This window comes from Protopterus annectens, chromosome 6.part0 (assembly GCF_019279795.1).
Source record: "Protopterus annectens isolate FY-2018-M chromosome 6.part0, PAN1.0, whole genome shotgun sequence".
Classification (NCBI taxonomy): Eukaryota; Metazoa; Chordata; order Ceratodontiformes; family Protopteridae; genus Protopterus; species Protopterus annectens.
Genome location: NC_056737.1, coordinates 906,298,441 through 906,311,887, shown reverse-complemented (window position 1 = coordinate 906,311,887; position 13,447 = coordinate 906,298,441).

Sequence of the window (13,447 nt, the reverse complement as noted above, 5' to 3'; positions counted from 1 at the left end):
TTTTTTTTCAAAAGGTTGCTCTTCTCCAGGGAGATCACACACACACTTGTCAAGTGCAGGATTCAAATCCCTATCTAATTACTTATGATACTGCAGGAGTACACATTAACACAACGAGCTATACACATTATTAGAGGTTTTTCTTTATGCAGGTTTATTTGTAGGATGGTGACATCATCAGACTTGACCAAGTTAAGTATACCACTTTTAAAGTGTTTTAGTAGTCTCCAAAAAGGTTGCTCTTCTCCAAGGAGATCACACACATGCATGTCAAGTGCAGGATTCAAACCCCTCCCTAACTGCGTTATGATACTGGAGGAGTATGCATTAACACGACACACTATAAACATTACTGGAAGTTTTACTTTATACAGGTATATTTGAAGGATGGTGACATCATCACACTTGACAAAGATGAGTATACCTCTTTTAAGGTGTTTTAGTAGTCTACAAAAAGGTTGCTCCTCTCAAAGGAGATCACACACAAACACACACAGTTATCAAGTGCAGGATTCAAACCCCTATCTAACTACTTTATGATACTAGAATAGTACACATTGATACAACACGCTATACACATGACTGTGAGTGCTGTTTTCCACAGATATATTTGTAGGATGGTGACATCATCAGACTAGACAAAGTGGGTTACTTTAGGTGGGCTACACAGAAGGAATTTCTAAACACTTTGGCCATGTGATCATCAAAGTTGAGAGTTTACTATTTCCCTGGGTCCCCAGGGCCATAATTACTTTCTCGGTACATACTGGATTACCACCTATGTGGTAATTTGTGTGCACTTTGTTTTATCCAAAGGGGATGACTATGCATTCTTTGGCATTCTGCTTGAGGGCATTGTTTTGACACCAGGTATCTCTGTCTCTCTGTCTCTGTAAGACCCTTCTGGAGGATATCTGTGTCAGCCTTAGAGTCACTTATAGGTTAATACTAGGCTAACTGCCCTTGTAGGCAATTTTAAGCCTAATCAACTTCCCATGTAAGAATCAAACCTTGCACCTTGTGTTTATAAGGTAAACACCTTAACCATTATACCACCCCCCCAAGTAAGCAGCCTCTGGTAGGATCAAACCCCAGTATCCTGCACACCATGGCCAACGAGATTTACCACTAAGCCATCTCAGATATACAGACCACAGCTAGCAGTAATCTGCAAACCTGTTCAGCCATACTCCTCCTGTGCTTGATTGTACCTCTGAGCAGTATCTATTGAACAGGTGGTGTCCCAGGACCAAGACCTGTGGGATACCATTTGTGACTGGTTTATAGTTGGACATGCCACCCGCAACTCTGAACATGTGTGTTTGATCTGTGAGCCAGTTGCCCACCCATCCTGTGACATAGTTGTTAATGTCCAAGCTGGTAAGCTTGTCCATGATGACAGAGTGGGGAATGGTGTTGAAAATCCTTAGTGAGGTCCAGGTGGGCTGTGTGGACTACTTTCACCTCCATCTATGTCCTTGGTAACTGTTTCAAATGAGTCAACTAGGTTTAGGAGGCAGGATCTGCCTTTAACAAAGCCAAGTTGGGTAGAGTCCAGTGTCTGCAGGTCCCCAATGTCTCTGTTTATGGGTTCCATGATAATTTGCTCCATAGCTTTGCAGACCAGGCTGAGTAGACCTATAGGGCAATGGTTTCCAGGTTCTGTTGTGGCACCCCCTTTGTGGAGCTGGATGACTATTGGTGTATGCCATTCTTTGGGTACATAGCCTGTATTAAGGTTAAGTCTGGACAGTGAATGTAGGTGAGGGTGTATTTCCTTTTGGGGCTGGTGTAAGACGCAGCCTGGAACACCATCCTGTTCCACTGATGTTGTGTTCTTAGCTTTGGAGGGGGCTGTCTTTACCTGCATGTCCATGATGTCTGGGGCTCTGCATTCTTCTGGAATGGACACAGGCCCTTTTGGGGGTGATGGTGGTGGAGTTTGCACTGAACCTGTCCCCCAGGATGTGGTCAATGTAAGTTGGTTCAGTGTATTTCGTGCCATTTGTCAGTAGCTGACAGCATATTTGGAAGTTGCCACCTAAATGTTTGGTATAGCTAACGAAGGATTTGTGGTTGTTATTCTTACATTCCTTGGCAATTTGTCTTTAGAAACTGGCCTTGGATTCTTTTATGAGTGATCATTGTGTCTTCCTAATAATGATCAGTGATGCCTTTCCTTTTGTGAAGCTTGCTCTATCATGTGTTCATTTCCTCCTTCTGTTGTATAGCTTTTTTATGGGCGACGACCACCTGGTTGGTTTCTTGTTTTTGGAGGAGTGCGTCTTGGTTTTATTTGGCATGTCTCGATACCTGCATCCCTGTGGATGCTCATAGAATGCACTTGTAAATTATTTGGCAGATTGTATAGCATTATCCTATAGCAAGGGGGTGTTGGAACTTTTCACTTTGGTCTTGGGAAGTGTGCAGTTTGCTTTTGAAAATGTCTTTGCAGTGATTTCCTTGACTGGGGGGGGGATGTGGATGTCCAGTGTGATCACTTTATGATCTGATATTACCAGTGAGGGGTTTATCTCTGCTGTGGAACACTGGTACCCCATGTTGGTGATGATCAGGTCCAGTATGTTGTCGCCTCTAGTGGGCATGGTGACCATCTGTTCCAGGGTGTTTGGATTTTAAACTCTAGGAAACATTGGGCAAAGGACGTTGTACACAAGTAATTATCCCACTCAATGTTTGGGTAGTTGTAATCTCCTCATATAATGGTGTTTGATAGGACCTTTATATTTTCCACTGTTCTCAGGAATACTGAGTGAGGTTCCTGAGACAAGGTAGGTGATCTGTAGCAGGCTACAATCTGATAAGCAGCTTTGCCTAATGTTAGTTGCACTTGCATGGTCTCCAAGGCCTCATGCTGTGCCACTAACCTGATGGTGTGGGTATCCATAAGGTAAATGGATGCACCCCTTCCTTTTGTATTTCACTCATGGTTTTGGGTCTGAAGATCAGAGGATTTGTGAGTGTTTTACATGGAGAATGTCCAACAGCTCTGTGTTTGACATAGCTTTGTATGTTAGGCAGAGATCACCTCTGAGTAAGCAATATGTGAGAGAGTACAGCTGGAGCATTTTGAGATGATCTGTGTATGGCATGTATTTCAGGCCACTAATGCTCTTTGTGAGTTAGTGCTGCAGACTTTCCAGTTGTTGTACATGGCTTGTGAGGTACATAGCGAAAGGGGCATTGTACTCCATTATGGATCTAGTGAGTGATGAGTAGAGGGGAACAATGTCCTCTTCTATTCTGCAAGAGACACCTTTTGTGATGAGGTGTGCCACATAGAAGGATTTCCTGACTACTGTGGGGATGTGATTATCACAGTTGTGTCCACTGTCCACCTGCGACCCAAGTTCTTTTATCACACTTTCAGTGTTAAGTATACTACCGCCTATGTTATAGTTCATGTCTACAGAGTTTTTACCAAAGTGGATGACAATGCATATTTTGGCATTGAGCTTGAGCCCATGGCTTTGACACCAGCCATCTGTCTCAGTGAGGCCCTTTTGTAGGATGTCCACATCTTTAGTATTTACAATTATGGCTCCTAGTTTGCAGTCTTCTGGAAACTTCATTAACCACAGACCTTCCATGTTAAAGTTTACTTCAGGGAAGTAGATACAAAACAGGACAGGACCCAGGACTAGACCCTGTGGTACTGCACACATCACTGGTCCAAAGTCATACTTGGAGTCTGCTACTTTCACAGTGTGTGTTCTGTCAGTAAGCCAGTTGGCAACCCATCTTGTGACATAGCAATTTATATCTAGTTTAGTGGGTTTATCTATAATTCCAGAGTGTGGGATGGTGTTGAAAGCCGTGGCAGGATCACATAGGCTGTGCGAAACACTTTACCTTTGTCTATGGTTCTGCTGACTGCTTCAATGTCATCTATCAGGTGTAGGAGACATGATCTGCATTTTACAGACCCAACATGGTTGTGGTCCAGAGTTTGGGGATTACCAATGTCTTTTTTTATAAGTTGTGGGATGATACATTTCATGGCCTTGCAGAGCAGGCTCATCAGGCTAATGGGGTGCTAGTTCCTGTGGTCCGTGGTGTCTCCACCCTTGTGTAGTGGGATATCCATCGCTGTGCACCATTCAGCAGGCACAAAGCTTGAGGTGAGGCTATGACTGAACATGGTACATCAGTGTAGTGCCTGTTCGTCCTATAGTTTGTGTAGAACACAGCCTGGAATGTTATCTGGTCCCATGGATGCTGTGATACTGGCTTTGGAGAGTGATTTTTACCTGTGCAGCCATGATGACAGCAACTTTGCAGTCTTCCATTATAGAGATGTGCTCTTTTATGGGTGAGAAGGGGTAAGGTTAACACTGCTCCTATCTGCCAGGATGTTGGCAATATCAGTTGGGTCTGTATATTTAGTGCCATTGAGCTGTAACTCAGAGCAGATCTGAGTGTTGCCATGACATAGGCCTGACTGTTGGGCAGAGATCTCCTGAGTAGACAGTATGCAACGGAGAACAGATTGAGTTCAATTCAGTCTTGTTGCATGAGGCAACTGTTTGAGGCCAGTAATCCTCCTGTTGAGGTACTTCTTTGGTCTTTCCAGCTGCTGAAGGTGCCTAGTCAGATTCATCGCAGGTGCGTTGTGGTACTCTCTGACGGGTCTGATGACTGATGGGTAGAGAGAACCTCCTTTGACCTACAAGCAAAGACCTTGGCAGTTTGTGAGAACACATAGCATGATTTTCTGACCACTTTGTGAATGTGTTTCTGGAAGTACAGATAACTATCCACATTTGTCGTCCATAGATCCCTTATTATCACCTCCATATTTAGGGTGTTGGTACCTATGTGGTATTTGTATGACTGTAGCTCGAAGACATACTTTTGACACCACATCTGTCTGACTGAGACCCTTTTTAAGGATGTGTCTGTTGTCCCAAACATCGATTATAACAACTTTTTGGCAGTCATCCACAAACTTTGCTAAACATAGCCCTCGTGTGTTTGACTGTATTTCTGAAAAGTATACACCAGATAGGAGGGGTCCCAGGACTGAGCCATGGGGGACAGCTGTTGTTACCAGCTTGTACAGGAGACCACAATTTTTACCTTGTGTGATCTATCTGTGCCCCAGTTGGCAATCCATCAGATGACTGACGTATTTATGCACAGGTTGTTGATTTTGTGGATATGACATGTGCCTGGGATGTTGGCAAAGGGCTTTTCAAGGTCTATGTGGGAGATGTGTAGCTCATTTCATTGATGTATGTCCTGGGGTGACTGCCTTGTAAACAGTCTAGCAGGTTTGGGAACCATGATCTGCCCATGATCAAACCGGAATTGGTAGGGTTGGGTGTTTGTTGGCTCCCATTAGCTCTATTTATGAGTTCCATCATGATGGACTCCATGGCCTTGCATGTCAGGCTTAGTAAGCTTATATAACAATAGTTTCCATGTTCTGTTGTGCACCAACACTTGTGGAGTGTGTCAAACATTGCTGTAACACATTCAACAGTTTCATATCCTGTACAGTGGGTGAGTCTTAACAGACTGTTCAGGTGCAGGATCTGTTTGTTCTGGAGTTCACTTGTGACACAGCTAGGGAAACAATGTAATCCCATAGACACAGTGTTTTCACGTTTGGAAGGAGCTGTTTAACCATTCTATATGTGATATCTATGCTTTCACAATCTCCAGGTATGATGATAGGGCCTTTTGTCAGTAAGGGGTGGTTTGTATGTATGTGCCTGTCTGACAGGATGTTGGCAATGTAAGTCATTTACAGTTTGCACTAACTCAGGACATATATGAGTGTACATTGCTATTTATGACATAGTGGAAGGAAGTGTCATGGTTCTCTATTTACTCCTTCACAGATTCTTTTGCCAGAACATGGATTTGATAATATTTGGAGTGCACATTGTTTGTTGATGATACTGATTGCAGGTTTATTGATCTTCTTTGCTTTTTCACTTTCTGTGAACAACTTAAGTACTTGTGGTACATAGTTTGATTATGACAGGGTTCCAATATATTATATGTGTCTGTTTTCATATAACTGTGTGTAAAAGGCAGGACTGGTGAATAGTGACAGGTTCCTGCGGTGAAACATGCAACTTCCAGATATGTGTGGCCCACTGCTGTACTCAGACATGGCCTAAGTGTGTGAGCATGCTGAGTATGACCTTTCAGTGTGTTGCTGAATGAAATGCACTACATTTGTTGAAGTGTGTGAGCACACCCGGTATACACATTTATACTATATGTGTGTGGAAAATCAAGTTGTATTTTTACTGCATGGCTTACCTTTGTATCATAACTCAACAGGGATCATGCTGTGCCTGCAGGGCTTCCATGAGACACTTTGCATAGACTTATCAACATTTCTACATACAGGGGGGACAGCTATTCTTTGTACATTTCTACCCGGGGGCACACCTGATTGTTACTGTAGGTGTACATAGGATGAGGGGTTCACCTGACACTTATACACATTTGCTAGTCCTGCACTGCTAGGTAAGGTACACCATTTCAGTCTGTACTGTTGCCTATCGTACTGGCTTGAGGCATACTACTGTACTACGGATCTTAGCATCCAATGTCATGTATATTAGATAGTGACTTCATAGCCTACCCAACCCACATCACACCACCTGGCCTGCTGTTCTCTGTCTGCATAGGCCTGTGGGGAAGGTTACCCATATGCCTCTTTAGGGTCATGATACAGCATTTATTTGTGTTTGCATTAGTGTACAATTGTTCTGCTGTGTCTGCACCAGTGTAATGCTGTCGTGGCTTAGTGGTTCAGTGCTGTGACTATAGTGCACAGTATCCTGGGTTTGAGCCCTGTCACTGCTTTTTATTTTCAAGCTGGGCAGACCAGACTGTTTAAGGAACAGTAAAGCAAATATGAGCATGTTTACCTGACTTTGCTCAACTTTGCCAGACCTTGCCCAACATTGCTCAACGTTGCCCAATGTTGCGCTAGTTAGTGTGGGCAATTTTGTTTACATATACTAAATAGTGCTAAAAGCTGCTTTGCACTGCTTTATATTGCTTAAAACATGGCAATCATGCCAGAGGTGGTGCTGCAGGGCTGCCTATGTTGGATGCACATAGTACAATCCCTATACATGTTTGAAAACAGGGAGTATCAAGTTTGAAAACAGGGAGTTTCACATGTTTGAAAACAGGGAGTATCAAGTTAGGCATGCCTTTTATTTTATGTGCGATTCAGAGAGAGTTATCATTTCCAAGGTTCCTATTGAGCCAGTGTATGTGCTAAGCATTGCCTCTTTGCCAAGGCCAAGGCATACTGGGCATGCCTCCTTCTGCCTTCTGGGGCAGTCTCAGGTTGTTCCTCCTCTGAGTCACGCTGTGCCTGTGCAGGCCTTGGCAATGGTGGGGGGCTGTTTGGCCCTGCCCCATGCTGTTCTTGCTACAGCTGTTTTCGTAGGATCATATTGTGTAGCATGGCACATACCATGACAATTTGGGTACATGTAGTTGGTGAGTACTGCAAGGCTCCACCAGATGTGTCCAGGCACCGGAACAGTGACTTGAGCATCCCAAACACACACTCGATTACATTTCGTGTTTGTGCGTGTGCCTCATTATGCTGTTCTTGTTCAGGTATGTGTGCATTTCTGATGGGTGTCATCATCCATGGCTCCAGTGCATATCCAGCATCCCTCACTAGGTGACCATCAGGGATGTCCCCACTGGCAAATGTCTGGTACAGCTGCATCAGATGCCAGATATGGGAATCGTGGTAGCTTCCAGGGCAGCCAGCACACACATTCAGTATTATGCCCTGGGCATCACACATGACCTGGCAGTTGATGGAGTGGAAACCCTTGCGGTTGATGTAGGCCCTACCCCGCTCACCGGCTGGTGCTTTGATGTGTATGTGCGTGCAGTCAATTGCACCCACTACCTTAGGGTATTCTGCTATTTGCTAGAAGAGATGCATATTGCTGGCCAATGCCTCATGGAAATTGGGGAAATATACATGGTCACTGACATGTGCTGACATGGCATTCAGGAACTGGTGCAGTACCCTGGATGCTGATGCCTGTAAAATCCTCATCATATCACCAGTTGCACTCTGGAAGGTACCTGTTGCTAGTATTCTTAGGCCAACACATTCCTTGGTTTCCACTGGGATGGGTTCCCCTCTGTTGGTTCTGTGTGTGAAGCGTAGCCTGCACAGCTCAACAATTTGCTGCAGGAGGTCTCTGTCCACTCTATAGCACTCCACTATCTCCAGCTCATTTAGCCCCTGGTAGGTTACCCTGGGTCTGTACACTCTTCTCTGTCCCCTCACTGTGGGTTGCTCAGCAGCATTCACAATGGCACCACCCTCAGCATCTTGCACATGTTGCCTTATAATAGCAATGGCAGCCCCTAACATTTTTTGTCTCAGTTAAGCTTTTTAAGTTTTCACTTCTCTTTGTATACTGCAGTGTTGCAGTGTTTCTGAGTAAAACATGGGGGAATGTTGTTTGCAGAGTTTTAAGTGCTGGGCTGGGCTGGGCTAGTGTACTGCCTGTGTAATTGGCTGATTCTGATTGATTTCACCTGGCAGCTCTGCTAGTTCTCCTTGGTTAACTTCCTACTACTTCTTTTCCTTCCTTTTCCCTTTCTGTTTCCATAGGGGGCAGTGCCGTGCAAACAAGCGCAAACACGTGCAGATGAGCGCACACGTGTGCACACAGGCTTTCACAGGCTTAGCCAGCCTTACACAGGCTTACATGGGTGCACACACGCACACACTGGCTTAGACGGGTTTACAGGCGCGCACACATGTGCACACAGTGTAAGCATCTTTGCAAGAAACTTTAGTGATATCCACGGCATACACCTTCGGTTTCTGGGTTTCAGTTAAGACAACTGTAGACATGCCTCTTCCAGTTCTGAGCAACTCACAGCAAACACATGCCACTCTACTCCAATAAGCTTACAGCCTTTCATACATACCCCCTCATGATGTCACCTATCTTCTACTCTACTACTCCCTTAATCCTACACTTACACTCTAGGGACATGGTTAACATGGCAGGGAAAATTGGGATTCACTATCCTTATCCTCATTTGCATAGGATTGCCTACTAATGCTTGGTTACATCTCTCAAACTGAGCTTCCCCCCTTAACAACCACTACTCAATAGCCATGTTTTCTTCAGCCTGCCATTCACCTGCATGGTAGAAGAATATTTTTAATAAAATGCCTATTTTTGGCTTTTTTAAAAATGTTCTGGTTTTTATAGTGCCGCACGTTTGCATGGTGCTGCACTACGCTTAAACATCGGAGATCGGGGAAAAAATTATTTTTATTATTTTGTAACAGATATGAATGCCAATGGCTTTATATGTGGCCATTGGCATGATTCCTCAACTAGCTGCATCCTTTATTTGGAGCTGTCATAGCTCCGTTTTGCTATTTGCAGAACGGTACTCCATTACCAACATAGTACATTTCTGCAAATAACTCTACTCTTCCATGGACAGGTTAGTGTTTCCTGGATTGCAAAATTACCTCATTTGCATAGCTTTCAGCAGCAAATGAGGTAATTTGCATAACATGACGCTGTCCGTGCAAGAGTGGTTTTAGGAGCTCTCATGCACGCCCCTGCCGGCTGTTGCTGGATCTCTTGACAGACATATTGGCTGTCTGCCGGCTTACTCTGCTCTTAGACTCCATGCAAGCCTTCATAAATCTGGCCCTAGGTCTTCTCTGTTATACTTAACATGCATTTTCTAGGCATTAGTGCAGTATAACATCGCTGCACCAGGCAAAACAGGTGGTGTGATACTTAGTAACAAAATTGTGACTGTTTAAAGTACCATCCGCATTGTAAAAAGTCTTTGATAGTTATCTGCAATGTTCTCAGCCCTGCAAATATCATTACACCAATGTTGTCAAAACTGAAAATTCTTCAACTTTAAGTGTCTATCAAAGAAAAATAACTACACCCATCTTTCATATTTTTACATTACCCATATGCATATGACAAGGTGCCTAGAGAGGAGTTGTGGTATTGTATGAGGAAGTTGAGAGTGGCAGAGAAGTATATAAGAGTGGTACAGGATATGTACGAGGGTAATGTGACATTGGTGAGGACTGCAGTGGGATTGACAGTTACGTTACTGCCTCAGGATGCCCATATCAACCTGACTAGCAGGAGAAACCACAGGAAATTTGGCATTATTTTTACATTAAACAGAATCCTGCAGATTAATCACCTCAGACAAGAAAATCTTATTCAACAGACTATTATCTGTAAACAGAGCCATACTTTGTTCATGTGTAATTCTGAAATGATTGTCAAAATGGAGAGACATAAAAAAAAATGTATTTTTTTCATAATTTTAGCAGCGACATGAAGGTATTTTAAAAAGAATAAATAAAAGACTACTGTGAGCATGAAAGTTTTGCTTTCAAGGTGAATTTCTTGGCATTCATGCCTCAAACTCATAAGAAACAGGTTATGGTTGGCAACCCAGTAATAATCCTCTATAGTATACATATATTGCGTAGATCCAATATACAACTGTGTCAGCTGGTTTGAAAATGGGCAAAATATTAGTCTTAGTTCTGGTTTAAGCACTTGGGCTTCAGGCCAGTTATTTTACATTAAGAAGGTTTGTGGCCTGCACTCTTGTGGGAGGAGAGTGTGGATTCTGCCCTTTTGAGCTGGGAATTGCTGGTTAAAGACTTATTGTGCCTGCTTATTTGAACTGTTTATTTCTGAAATTGGTGCACCTTGTTTGCTGTAGCATAGACTAGATTCAGACCTGCTGAATCTAGCTTTGTTTGTTTAACATCAGCACTAATCCAGGACATCTTTTTTGGAGGAGGTTCTCCTGTACCCTAGTGGCAGGAGTGTTTAGTTAGAACTTGTCTGATTGAAGACTGCTGGAACAGGGCTCACTTTTGGGCTTTTTTATTGATTAATTGGTTAATTTGTTTAAATGATTTTGCTCTTGTTTGCTACTGTTATATTTAAGTGTGTATCTGTTCTCCTGTGTTAAATTGACCTAAATAGAGTTTAACTATCTTTAGCATAGTCTGTTTGCAGGTTTTGCTGTATTCATATATGTTTGTGTGCTGTATTCATATCTGTTTGTGTGATTCCTGTGTTTCCTGCTAAGCCATCTTGTGTTGGCCAGTGCCTGCCTGCACTTAGTGGGAGTAAGTGAACTGGTTGGAACTGGTCTGGCATAGGGTGTGGGGCTAAGAGCTCAGGGACAAGGGTTGATTGGTCAATTCCAGTGTTTCTATTTTAGTTTAATTTTTGTAGTATTTAAACCTAGCATTTGCATGGGTTTGTGCTTATTTGCCTGTTACGCACTGCCGCTGTGCTGTTTTAAACCTTTGCAAGGTATCGCAGTTGCATTTTTGTTCCCTTACCAGCACTCATGTGTGAGTCAGGCCCTCAACTGCAGCTACTGTTTTGATTTTATCCAGCTGTACTCACTCCAATAGGTACTCTCCTCAGACAGTACACATGCTACTATTCTTGACCTCTCTTCCACAGATTCTGATAACCATGGACTGACAATTTCCTGAGAAGTCTTGTGTCAAAATGATAGCACTAATATATATAAAAGTTTTTTGCCTTCATTGGTGGCCTGGACTTTTTTATTATTTTGCATTTTGGAATAATTGTGAATTTACTGACACTTATTTTAAGGATAAACTTTTATATTAAGGAGCCATCTATATTCTTAAATTTGATACTCTTATGCCTAATGGTATGAATTCTGAACTTAATTGGAAATTTCTCCTTTAATTATGCTTGTGATTTTCTTTAATTGATTTTTATTGAATAATCGATTGTGTTATTTATATGGAGTGTTTTTTTGTATGTGTTTTCTCCTTTGAAGGCATTCCAGCCAAGATGTCACAGAGTGAAGAGTGAATAAAATACTTCTGGATTCTACTGGGTTACTGGTCTTTTGGTTGTTTCCTTATTTTATTTTATTTAGTTGTATATTATACATACATTTTGTGTCTGATGGTCAGGGTGCATAGCTGACTTAATGGTTCATATATCTGCATTTGTGATGATGAACTGATAATTGTACCTTTGACTTATATTGGTCTTAGAAAGACAGATAATTGATAGCATCAAAATTTTTCAACTTTATTGTGAATGATCTAGTGAGGGTTGTAGAGTCTGAAACTGCAATGTGCATAATTACTTTCTAACTTCTCTATTTAATGCATTTCCAGTACAGATGCATGGTGCTAAACTGAGGGCACGCAGTGATCATCACTATTTTTGAGATGTATGACTGTATGAGTCTTTGATGCCTGAGGCCTACTACTTAATAATGGACTCATATAAGTCAAATAAGTATCTGTTGTCACATGTTAAGGTAATTTCTGTACAAATCTCCCACCTTTTACTTGCTTACACTGCCAAGTAACAAATTGCAAGGATATGACAGTCATTCATATTATTATACAATACACTCTAGTTTCAACACTTGCCTTGTAAATCCAGGAGTTGCAACAGTTTTAGTTCAGGGCTGACTCTGTCTGATGTAAGCAGTACACAGCCAATACATGAGGAGGTAAAGTTTGTGAGAGTTGCCTGGCATCAATGTTACTGTATGTGTGTGCATAGCAGGAAGGTTTTAGGCACTTAGGTGGTGAGTGAGTGTGTCTCAATGTCAATGCAAGGACATATTGAGCATGCTTATGTCTACCTACACATAAACAGCTGATGGTTCTCCCTCTGTCTACTCACCTACATGTGGCTGTAGTAACCTTGGCTTTGGTGGTGGGATGTGTGCTCTTTCCCCTTGTTGATCCTGCTGAAGCTGTTTTCTCAGGACCTTTGTTGCGTAGCATGGCACATACTGTGAATATTTCAGTACTCATCCATGGACTGTACTGCAGGGCTCCCCCATATGTATTAAGGCATCGGAAACCACAACATCAGCAACCCAGACACACTCTCTTTGATATTTCTGGTTTGAGTGCATGCTTCATTATGGCATTCTTCAGTGTGTGTGTGCATTTCTGATGGATGTCATCAGCCATGTTTCCAGTGTATAACCTGCATCCCCCAGTAAATGATCTTGTGGGGTATCCCCCCAGCAAAATCTGATACAGTTGGGAGATGTGCCAGTAGAGTGAAGCCCTTTCTATTAATGTAGGGTCTTCATTGTTCCCCAGGTGGTGTTTAGTTTCTAAATGTGTGTCATTTATGGTACTCAGTATCTCAGGGTAGTGTGCTACAGGTCTGAATTCCTGCATTTCTGGCCCTATCTTCAGGAGTATGGAGAAAGTATGCGTGTTCGCTAGCATGTTGGATCATAGCATTCAATAATTTAAGGAGGATCGTGGATGCTGATGCCTGTGACACCCCTAGCATGTCTCCTGCTGGTATTTGATAGGTACCTGTATCTAAGATTCTAAATTTGTCTCCACTGGGATGGGTTT